Source organism: Mirounga leonina, unplaced genomic scaffold (assembly GCF_011800145.1).
Source record: "Mirounga leonina isolate KUSES-001 unplaced genomic scaffold, KU_Mleo_1.0 Mir_82, whole genome shotgun sequence".
NCBI classification, from domain to species: domain Eukaryota; kingdom Metazoa; phylum Chordata; class Mammalia; order Carnivora; family Phocidae; genus Mirounga; species Mirounga leonina.
In genome coordinates this window covers 21623733-21635815 of record NW_023270825.1, presented here as the reverse complement: position 1 = coordinate 21635815, position 12083 = coordinate 21623733, and the positions used below count along the sequence as shown (strand labels likewise).

The window sequence follows — 12083 nt, the reverse complement described above, 5'->3', positions numbered from 1 at the left end:
TATTCAATTTGGGAATGATCTCATATGCTCTCCAGTGAATATGGGTGTGCCAGGAGTTCTGGGATACACTCTAAAAGAAATAATGAAGTTGCAACAATAAATCATATTATGTGAAAAAAGTATTCAACTTTTTCTTTGAGGATTCTTGCTCTCTACATTTTCTTGGGACATACTAGGACAGGATGCCCTTGAGAAGTACCAGTCAGAAGGACCAAATTTGAAGTATTTTATATTGCTTTATACTGCCTTAACCCCCCCCAACCCCCCATCATCAACTTTAGTTGAAGGCCAAAGGTGAGAGGTTTATTCTATATAATTTCTAAGGTGGTGCCGACACATATATATCACAAAGTCATGCAGAACACTACTTTAAATATAAATATGCTCTCTCTCTCTTAAACTTAGAGGGAATCCAGTGATTCAAAGGAACTTTCTAGAGATGGAAACAAGATACCTATTGATAATGAATCTGGGTCTATCAATATAATTGATTTGAATATCATTTGAAGTCAGTTGCAATTTGCACCCTGTGGGAACCATAGGAGATTCATTTGTAACAAAAACAAACAAACAAACAAAAAAACAAAAAGAAGGGAATACAGAATGGAACTTTGCTCCCAGATCCTGGAGCACAACAATGTACTTCTGCTTAATCTTTAGTGTATCAGAAAAATTAGTCATCACCATTTACTCTGGTCTAATGGGTGAAGTTTAAAAAAAAAATTTTAGTTATATGATAAATAATTTAGAGAATGATAGTAAAGAATAACTTTGTTAGAAATTTTAGTAAGAATTTAGGCATATTACATATTCCCTGGTTTTAAAGGTATGAATGCAAATGACTTCTGATGAACTATCATTCACAATTCTGGAAAATACCCATCTTATAAATATTGATTTCAGATTTCAAATATATTTCTAATGAGTCCTAGTTTACCATTACTTCTGTCTCATTATTCTTGCACTTGCATCTTCAAAACACAATACTTCCAAAATATGACAACTCTTAACTGTCTAAAATTGATAAAGCTATCTTTTCACTACATAACTGTAAGTTTTTCATTTTTTAGATTTATAAGCATCAATTAGAATGGTCAATCCAACAAAAAATTTTCTGTATCATCTTCTCCTTCTAATTGCATTTTTATACAACCTGCTTTCAACATTTGCGCACTTATGAACCATGTAACGTAAATTTTGGTGAACAAACATAAGTTGAAAGAGTATTGAATACATTCTTTAAGCAAAATGGGCTGGTCCAGGTTCTTGTTGCAAAATATTACATGATGAAGTTCTTCTTGTTGAATAACTAACTGGATGAGACTGTCTTATTTCCTTTCTGTCCTTAGAATATATTGTTCATTCATTGATTCTTCAGTTTGCAAAATTCATCTAGAATATTATCATTTGAAGACTCAATCTGACTTTTTGCTTATACAATTTCACCATCTTCATTAGTTTCTAGAGTGCCACTGTCTGTCTCTTTATATTCATCTTCTGATTCATCTAATAACTGTGAAATGTATTCCTCTGTCAGATTCCTTCTCTTTGTCATTATGGAAGAAAATGAGAAATTCTGAATTCTCAACCTCCGTTCAGTAAAAGTAATAATAATAAGGAAAAACACTACCAAGCTTCTTCTTGAAAGGTAATAGAACACTTGGGAGGTATGTCTCCATGACACTGCTACATGTCTTGGGATAGCTGTTATCCTAGAATAGCTTTTCAAGGATGTTTGTATAGCAAACAGAGACAGTGTCTCCCTCTGGTACAAAGGTTGGGTAAGATTTCTTGTAGCTCTTTTTATAAGACTGGGGGTTGCATAACCTCAGGGTTCCTCAGCTATAACACAAATTCACTTCATGTGCCACAACCACCTGGACCCTTGTCCATTGCCCCTATGGGACTTGAGAAGCAAAGGGAAGACACAAACATGTATGTAGTTCATGGGGCCTGCTGTGCCATGAATAATAAAGTCTTTTGTCTTGTGTCCTCTTCCAGCATCCATCAAGTGTGTCAGGATAACCTGGTGAAGTGCATGTACGGTAAAATCTCTTCATTTCTTGATAAACTTTGGACAACACAGTAAGAAAACTGAAATATTATGTAATAGTAATGACTTAGTTCACTTATTGCAAATCCTTCTGTGTGATTCCATTATTCCTCCACTTTCATACTATTTTAGTTTTGCCTAGCATAGTCGGGAACAATTGATGAATAACAATAAAATAATTCCTAGGATGGTGAAACAGAAAAATGTTTCAAGAAAATAAGTTCACCAAGATCCATTATGTATTTATTACATGGTACAATAGACCCATGTGGTATTTGCGAGACAGAATCAGTTTTTTCTCTTTTAAAAGGGAGGAAAATTTCTCTTTATTCTTTGGAAGATATTTTAAAAAGAACAACGGTAAAAACGATGACAAAAAAAAAAAAATCAATCCTAATCAAAAGGAATGGAAAGACCAAGACTGGGTCCAACTGGTACAGTGAAGATTAAATCACCCTTTTAAAGCTCTCCACCTTTTATCAACACCTTTCAGAATCCTCTTTATCCATTTAGTGCCAAATTTCTCTTCCCTTGGAGCCTTCCTAAACTGTTCCTGGGGTGGGGTGTGTGGCTAATAGAAAGTCTGACAATTCATGAAGCACGTGTATGGCACTGCCTTGTGAGAAGACTTGCTTCCCCCTCAGTCTTGCACATGGAGCATCCATCTGGTTGTCACATGTTGAATGGAGAAGTGGCTGAAAGGTAATGAGCGTGATACTACCAAGGGGATCAACACAAAGGTAGTACAAGGAGAAAGAAGAAATGAGGAAGGCAGGTAATCAACATAACCTTAGTCACTATGCCAAAAGCAACTTGATTAAATAGCTAATTTTCCCAACATACTGATGTACAAACAACTTATTTGTTTTGAACTGTTCATACAGTTTCCAAAAGTGTTGTTTTTGTGAACTGCCTGGTCTGTTAAAATTTGTTAAAATCAGAGAATTAGTCATTTGGCAAATTCATGATTGGATAAATTTGCCCTTGAAGTTAGGCCTCGTGAATTTAAATTTTAGTAAGATGCTTGAAAAATTAAGGAAAACTGTCTGAGAAAGAATCTTACAACTGTTTTGGTAGATTAGAAAGAAGAAATACTAGAGACAGAATACATGATACTAGCAGTCAAAAAGGCATGAAATTAATTCAGTGGAAATGAATAGGACTAAATCCAATAGACATGAAGGCAGAGTAGCACCGGGCCCTAGGGGATGGACCATAAGGCATATTCTTAAAGGGCATGTTGACGATGGCCAAAATCAGTGATTCTCAACCATAACTGCACATTAGAATCATCTGGGGGAGCTTTAAAAAAGACTGGGTCCTACCCCAGGTCAACCAAATCTGGGGGCTGAACTAAAATTATTAAGATTATTAGTAAGATCCGTAAATCTGTATGTCTCAGAGCCAACATTGGAAACGAGCGAATTAAATTTTGGAGGCAAACTTCAGATAACATAGAGTGTCCAGACACATAACCTGTGTGGTGAAACTCAGACCAAAATTCAAATGTCCTGATCAACGAGCCCAAACTTCCTAGTTCATATACTGCTTCTGTGACTGGTGAAGGTAACGCACACATAAGGGAGGAGTATTTTTAAAAATTAGGAAAGGACTTTCTCATCCATTATCTCATTTGCTCTTCTCTGCAAAACCGTGAGACAAGCAGGACAAGCACTGAGCTCATTTTATAGATAACAGAAAAATTAGGCTCAGAGAAGTTCAGAGATTTGCTACTGGCAAAAGAGCAGGGGTTCACAACCATATCTTCTAACTCCCAGTCTACCAAATCCTAATCAGTCTCTAAGAAATTTGGAGGTCACCTGCCTTTTGTCTTTCCCTCTCACTCAACTGAGAACAAATACACTCTTCTCCAAGACTAAACAAATGTCTAATGAGGAGCTTTGAGGTATTAGAGCACAGAACAAGTTCTGAGTTAGAAATGATAGAGAAATGCAAATGATGAAGACAGGAAGTTCTCTGAAAAAATGTAGAGGAGTCCTTCAGACTCCTTTTGTTTTGTCAGGGAGTCTATACTTAATGTGTTGTAGACAATCCAGTTAATGTTTGATGACAATGAAACAAACAAGCCAAGGATGTGTTTCACTGGCCTTTGCTGTGGACAGGTAGAGAGGGAGATGATAGTCGTGAAAAACACTGAAAAAGACCCAGAAAACCATTTATGTAACACCGGCTATGCAAAATAATTAGGAACAGAGCCTGGAGAGAATAATGAGGGAAGGGTTATTTTGATGGTTTGGCCTTTTACTGTTTGATGTTCAAGTATAATATAATTGGGGGCAATGATAGGTTGAAATCATTCACTAATGTTAAATAATTAACATAAGACCACTTTGGATATTTATATTAATAGTGCTAATAGTGACAATTTATGCTCTCTCCAGCCTTTCATCTGAGATCAAAGTTTATTAAAAGCCCTAAACAAACTTTATAAACACTTGTGTAAGTAGAATTAGAGTTGGTATGCAGATGCATAAAGTAAAACAGATCAACTGAAGCATTTAGTATCACTGAGCAAGCTCAAGACAGAACTAGTAATACAACCTAGAGGCATGCCAACTCTTTTCTTCAAAATTCAAAAAGCAGAAAACTAAGTTCAAAGTTGCTTTATAAAACTTTATTGATCAATACGTGGAGGGCATATTCCGACAACCCTACATATGGTCCATAAATGTCAATGTCCTATTTATAAGTCCACTTCTGGCCCTGCTCAAGGTAAATACAGGACCTGGCTGTTGATCTCCTTCCTCTCTACTTTGCACATTCACCAGACCCTTGTAAAGTGTTCCTTAACTCATGTCTTCATTGCTCTTACCAGTCACAAGAGGAGCATGTGGAATGGAAAGAACACTGTGTCACTAATCAGGCCACTTGAATTCTAGCCCTAGTTTTGCCACACTTGGCAATTCATAAACTTCTTTGGCCACTTCTCATCTGTAGGGTGAAGGGTTTTGAAAAGGATCTCTAAGACTCCTTCCAGCTGTCATGTTATCTAAAATGTGAGACTCATGGCAGCAGGGACCTAACCTGCTATACACTGAGGGATGTAACCATGGCAGAGATTCAACAAGCACCTGTTATATAATATTATATGATTAAATCAGGTACACTGTTTGATAGTAACTATTGGTAAGTCAGAAATTTTGAAGACCAGAATTTTTAATTCCTCCTAGACTAGACCAGAGCCTTTTAGGGAGGGGACATTTCATGTATCACCTGGCCTAGCCCAATCATTAAAAAAATAAGAAAACTTAAATTTAGAGAGGTTAAACAACTTGTCCAGGATCATGTGCCTGGCCATGGAAAGAGATATGACCAGAACCTACTTTTCTGACTCTGAATCAGATACTATTTTTACTATATCACCATCAAACTAGGCATGTAATAATTTTCAGCTGAAACTTGTAACTGGTTAAAACTAGATGCACAAAGTGAAAATCCCCCAAAACAGCTTTCTATTTAAAGGCTACTTCAAAAATGTAACACACACTATTCCCACCAACCATATATTAAGTGTATAATACCAATATTTTGTTTTATAGTTGTTAGGATATTAAAAAAAGACTTAATACACTATTACTCTGAGATTTCACCCATATATGCTCTTTTAGAGAAAACAGAAAGCATTTCTTCTATGTATTATATTTTTCAGAAACATCCTTCCATTGTGTTTTGTAATACACACTCATATTATCTTCACAGTATAAAGCAAGAGCTTCTTACAGAGAGAATGCCCTGTTACTGATAGTATTTAGAGCAGGGCTATGAAACACATTGTCTAGCATCGCAGTTAAGACGGGCGGTGTGACTACTTATCAGCATCAAATATGAAGCTGTCAGTCTGACCTCCAAACACTGAGCAATTCGATAATATTAAATTCATCTGCCAGTGAATCCGTATTCATTATGTAATTTCTCAATGACACTTTCCCTATGTCACTGTGTTTATGAGAAATTTGACAGGGCTGTAAGAAACCACTTTTGCAGGCTGAAGGAAGTCTTATATTTTTAAATTGGTCATCACCTTTTGCCACAAGGTTGCAACTCTGAACACACATTCTATTTGTTTGAGTAGCATTTTCTTCACTTGACCTTAAATACAGTCATGTTTTAGAAATTTAACCCTTTGAAGATGACCCCATTATTGGGAAACATACATACTTTAATACTGACGAATGCAGAAAACAGGCTCTGTATTTTGGGACAAGGTGGCGAAAGGAGAATGTCTAGATTGTTTCAACCAAGATCCCTCATGAGAGATTCATGAGGATATTTCCGTTTGCCCTCAATGCGAATATACAGAAGGTAGACTAACATTAGAGCAGTGGGAAACTTGGCAGAACGGGGTAGGACAGGGTTTGTGCAAAAACTTTTTCCGGTTTCAGTTTGAATGGGTTCCCAGGAAGTGTCAAGTTCGAACAAATCCAAAATTTTACAATGTAGCTCAGCCAAAACTGCTGAGATTCACCTGATTCTGGGTCAAAACTGTACAGAGCACACTGCGTTTTATTTGGTGTAAAGCCAAGTCGACTGAACCTTTCAGGCAACTTCAATGAGAGGCTCATAGCCTTGGCAAAACCAAAAATGAACCTAGCTTGATCTTTGGTTTTGAAATAGCAAGTCTGGCTTTATAAAGAGATAAAGGCAAGTTTTACTTAGCTTTAAGATTCTTACAAATACTCAGAAGAAGCACTGCAAATAATTAACAGTTATTTGGCCAGATTTACATTCCCAAGTCAGTTATTTCCTGAGCTTAACCAGGACACTTCAGTAAGTACATTAACTCTATTGGCACCATATACCCCTAAGTGCCGTAAAACAGAATCTGGTGTTCTGACAAAGAATAATGGTCCTTCCTCAACAACTTACATGCCTGCAGAGTGGATTGCACGTGTAGTAGGATGAAGCACAACTACTGCAGGCTCCAGGGTGGGAAGGAAAGAATTAAAAATAAAAACTCCAACAGCAATTGTCTACTGTAATGGCAGACACATGAAGGAAGAGTATATAGTGTTGCCTGGTGATTTCCACAGACACACACCGGCATTCTCTTGTAGTCTTGGACACCAAGGTCTTGAAGATCTACTGATGTGCAGAGTTCAAATCTGTTATCACTAATATTAGCTGAATGAATCCTTTAGGGATATGCCAAAAGCTCCACCAGTTTTTTTTAAATAAAAGCCATATTTTAAAGAGTTTTCTAGTGTTTTATAATTTTTCTCAATATATGTAAATTTATGTATACATTTCTCCATATTGCTACAGGTTAGGATTTATTCTATAAGTTATACTATGTCTTTAAGTACACATTGAAAACAAGGGAGATTAGATTGTCTTAGGTCACTTGGGTTTGAGAAGCTGATTAAACACTGATGAATTACAGCTAAATGATTACACATTTGCTCCAAGTCAATGATTTTCAAAGTTTTGAGTAGATACTCCCCTAAAATAATTTTTTAAATTATATATCTCCCTTACCTCCCACCCCCACACACATTTTTAAGTTTTCTAAATGTTTTCATCATAAATTTAGGTAGTTGCAAAGGATGAAATTTCTGGAATATCATAAATACTGACATTTTCAAATGAAACTCTTATATTACTCATATAAACTTTCCCAGCAAACTTTAAATACTTCAGTAATTTGTTACCACCATTTATCCACTGACAAAATAACTAAATAAGATCCTCCTTAAAAGACAGAAATTTTATATTGTTCCTTTGCCCTTTGAATTTATTTCCCATCTATTTTCCCCAACAGACTTTTATCCTAATATAAAAAATATTTATGCTTGGAAGTCTTTTTATTGGTTATCCTACCATACTTCATCTTCTCTGTAAGAAAAATGTATATATACAACAGGGAAAAACTGATTTTTAAAATGCCCTGTGACCATAATGCTCCAAGGGTTATATATTTTTATAGATGGAATTACCATTTCAATATTAGGTCTATTAAAATTTTTGAGAAAAACTATTAAATGTAAACCCCAAAACTTCCAAAAGTATATCCCTTAATGGGATGGATACTGCTTTCTCTTCTCCTATACTTAATTAACTCATCTATCATTGGGTAAGTATTAACTTTTGTTTGAATAAGACAAGGTTCCATTTCATTTCTATTTTTTTGTTGTTGTTTCTATAGATTTAATCACTGAGAAATCTTGTTCACATAAAAAAGTACATGAGAATGAAAGTAGTTTGGTTATAACAATGTCACTCAATTTCTTGACTGCCGTCCTAATTTTATGGCAAAGACTACACAGTGATCTGTCATCAAAAATTAATTTTAATGATCTATCAGCTCGATTAGGTCCTCTTTCAATTTTGTTGAAAGCAAAGAATTAGAAACCACTTGACTTGCCAAAGGACTGTAATGTAGTTATTAAAGTCACTCACTTTCTGTTTTGGAAGGTATATGAAAGAGGCTTTATTTACCAAGACTTGTCAAATAACTACAACTGTTCTTCTTTCACTTAGAGGCATTTCAATGAGTTCTACATATGCAAAAAGTATTGAGAAAAGTAAAAAATCTTATTAATGTTAATACCATTCTATACATTTAATTTAAATTATATATCTCCCTTACCTCCCACCGCCCACACACATTTTTAAGTTTTCTAAATGTTTTCATTTAAACATTTAGGATTTATTCTATAAGTTATACTAACTTATAGTATAAATTTTTAATACTTTTATTTTATATTAGCATTAAATATATTTTCATTAAAACCTTAGATCTGCAGATTGGCAAAGCTAGTCTTTATTGTAAAACCAATTAGCTCAATCAGGCTTACTTTCTGGCAGGAAAAAAAAAGTCTGACTTCATGTGCCCTGTGACAATGGCCTTTTGAATTATAATCCTAAGACAGATAAATGAATAAGGCACGGAGCCAAGCCGAAGTTTGTCACCTGGATGAAGTAAGACACTTTCAATGATTTCTTTCCAAGACTCAGTTTTGTTTTCTGGATCTATATGTTCTCAGATTATAGTAGGGTGGTAAAAGAGGTGAGATCATCAAATAAAATTGTCATTCCTCCCCCTCATCATCAATCAACAATATATGTTGATTTCAGAACACCCCCTTCCCAATACCTCATCTATCTAATAAAACTCTTTGTCTTATCAAAAATATATGTATGACTAACAGGGACAAGGAGACTTGATTAAAGAGGATATGAAAGCATCAAAATCATAAAGTGCCCCTTGTCTGGCACCTTGAAGTGCCTGGGGGAATCTGCCATCATGCGACCCAGGATGGGTGAAAGGTAGGCCTTTCTCTCATCAAGTGGGAGGTTGAATAGGAAAAGTAAGATGGCCTCCTCACGCAGCGTCATGTCAAGGACTCTGCGCTTGAAGTGCTGTAGAAGCTGAGGATACAAAGATCGGTTCTCTTAAAGCTATTTGTGTCTGAAGACCCCTTGGAAAATCTCTGCATGCTCCTACTGGTATACTACTCCAGTGTGAAGACTAACTCACCAGCTATCTTGAACATTACCCTCAGGGACAGCATTAATCATTTCATCATAAAATTAGGAAAAAGAAAAAAAGTTCTGCTAACATGTTTCCATTCCCTCTGTTTTTTGGCAAAACATGTCATAGGCACAAAAGAGTACATAAAATATACACATGGAGTTTGAAGAAAATGACAATTCTTTGTGGTTTTAATTAGCATTTCCCTGTTTACTAATGAACCTGAATATGCTCACATATTTCTTTTTCAATTGAAATGCTTGCTCATGTCTTTTACCCTCTTTCTTTTTCTTTTCTTTCTTTCTTTTTTAAATCTGGGTTGTTTATCTTTTTCTAATTACTTTGTTGGCAATAAGATCTGGATACAAAATAATTTCGATACAAATCGCTACTCAGCTATATATTTTGCCACAAATATATCCCAAGTGGGCTTTTCTTTTCACTCTTTTTATGTTGTCTTTTGACTTACAGAAGTTCTTAATTTTAATGTGGTCACATCAGTTACATCCTTTTGGATCTATGTTTTCAGCGTCTTTTTTCCCCTCAGAAATCCTTCAAAATCCCAAGATCATGAAGATATTAAACGGCACTTTGTTTTCAAGTTTTATGGTTTGCCATGCCCATTTAGGCTTTCATCCGTTTCTGCATCTGAGATAGGAGTTCAATTTCATTTTTTTTTTAATACTACCTATTGAAAAGTCCCTCCTTATTTCCCCGCCGATAGGTGATGCCAGTTATATCAGAGACATCAAGTTTCCATGCACACGTATTTCTGTTTCTGGGTAATCTCTTTGATTACATTGGCCTATTTTTATATTCCTGTGCCAAGACTACATACACCATCTTTTTTTTTTTAAGAGTTTATTTATTTATTTGACAGAGAGATAGAGAGCACAAGCAGGGGATCAGGAGAGGGATAAGCAGGCTCCCCACTGAGCAGGGAGCCTGATGCAGGGCTTGATCCCAGGACCCTGAGATCATGACCTGAGCTGAAGGCAGATGCTTAACCAACTGAGCCACCCAGGCACCCCAAGACTACACTAACTTAATTTTCACAGCTTTAATAAGGTTTGATACATAGTAGGAAAACTACCCCCAACTTGCTCATCTTCAGAAGTGTCCTGACTATTCCTGAGTGTCTTCTCTATGAAGAACTTGTATTTTTATTGCTGTTGTTAGATTCCGTCCGCCCCCCCCACCCCACGTATTTTGTATTTTTTGCTACTTTTGTACTGGTATACTTTTAATTACATTTTCTCTGTACTTGTTGCTGGAATTAGAAGGAAAATGGACTTTTGTAAACTGGTTTTTATAGAATAAACTTATTAAACTCTTTTTCTTAATTTAACTATGAATTCCTAGAGCTTTCTATATAGACAGTAACACTATTCAGAAAATAATGCTAGCTTCACTGCTCTGGCCAGGTCTGCATGCACAGCATCTAACAGAAGCTGAGGAATGGCGCATCCTTTCCTTGTTCCTGGTCTCAAAGGAGGACTTTCAAAATGCTAAGGTAATGTTTGTCATTGGGTTTTTCATATGACTTAGATTAAGTCAGTTCCCTTCTCAGTTTGCTAAAAGGCTTTTGATGATGATAATGATATCATGGGAATAAATGCTTCTTATTCAACCACTGAGATGACCTTACTAAATTTATTTCTCTGTAATCTGTCACATGGTAAGTTACATTGATTGATTTTCTAATATTAAACCAACTCTGAATTCCTGGAATAAACTCAGCTTGTTCATGATGAATTATCCTTTTAATACATTCCTGGATTTATTTTGCTAATATTTTTTGTATAATATTTTTGCATCCATGTTAATGCATGAAAAGTCCCTTAATTTCCCTTATTTATATTTTCTACATCTGGTTTTGTTTCAAAGGTTATGCCAACTCATAATGAGTTTGGCATGTTCCCTCCTCTTCTAGTTTCTGGAAGAGTTTTTATAAAATTAAAATCATCTGTTCCCATAACATATGGTAGAACTTATCTCTAAAATTTATTTGGGCTTGGTGGCCCTTTCTGGAGAAAATTGTAATTGATTAAAAATTGTTGATGAAACTTTTTATTATTTAAAAAAATTTACTTATACTACTATGTTATTTCTTCTTAGTTCTGGAAAATTATATTTTTCCAGGAATTTAGTTATTTCTCCTAATTTGCAAATGTATAATTGCAAAATTATTCACAATACCCTTGTATGTGGTTAAATTCTCAAATAGCTATAGTTCTATCCACTTTTTCACTCTTGTTTTATTCATTTGTATCTTCTTTTTTTTCTTCATCAGTCATGCTGGATATTGGTCATTTTATTCTTTTTAAACAACCAGCTTTACTTTATTGGCCCTGCATGCTGCATGTTTGTTTTCTATTCATTATAATCTTTTCTCTATTTTTTTTTTTTTTAGGTTTTTGTGCCGTGCTTTTAATTTCTTATGTTGCATGATAAGTTCATTATTTTTTACCTTCTTTTCTAATATAAGCACGTAAGCCATTAAGTTTCTCATAAATACTACTTTTGCTGTATCATTCA

The 12083-nt window shown here is 35.2% G+C and overlaps 1 protein-coding gene and 1 long non-coding RNA gene across 7 annotated transcripts in view; one reads left to right on the top strand and one right to left on the bottom strand.

The window, feature by feature from the left end:
• Positions 1 to 12083, bottom strand: part of CEP128 (centrosomal protein 128) — a 394017-nt gene that overhangs the window by 36547 nt on the left and 345387 nt on the right. The window lies entirely within an intron of this gene.
• The window catches only part of LOC118002571, a 76249-nt gene that overhangs the window by 60802 nt on the left and 3364 nt on the right, over positions 1 to 12083 (top strand). For 4 of the 6 annotated variants that reach the window (XR_004677067.1, XR_004677064.1, XR_004677063.1 and 1 more), the window contains 3 exons: positions 1538 to 1648; positions 2002 to 2085; positions 10970 to 11058. This is a non-coding gene — a long non-coding RNA (uncharacterized LOC118002571). The remainder of the gene's footprint in view (positions 1 to 1537; positions 1649 to 2001; positions 2086 to 10969; positions 11059 to 12083) is intronic. The other 2 variants (XR_004677065.1, XR_004677068.1) reach the window with 2 other exon arrangements.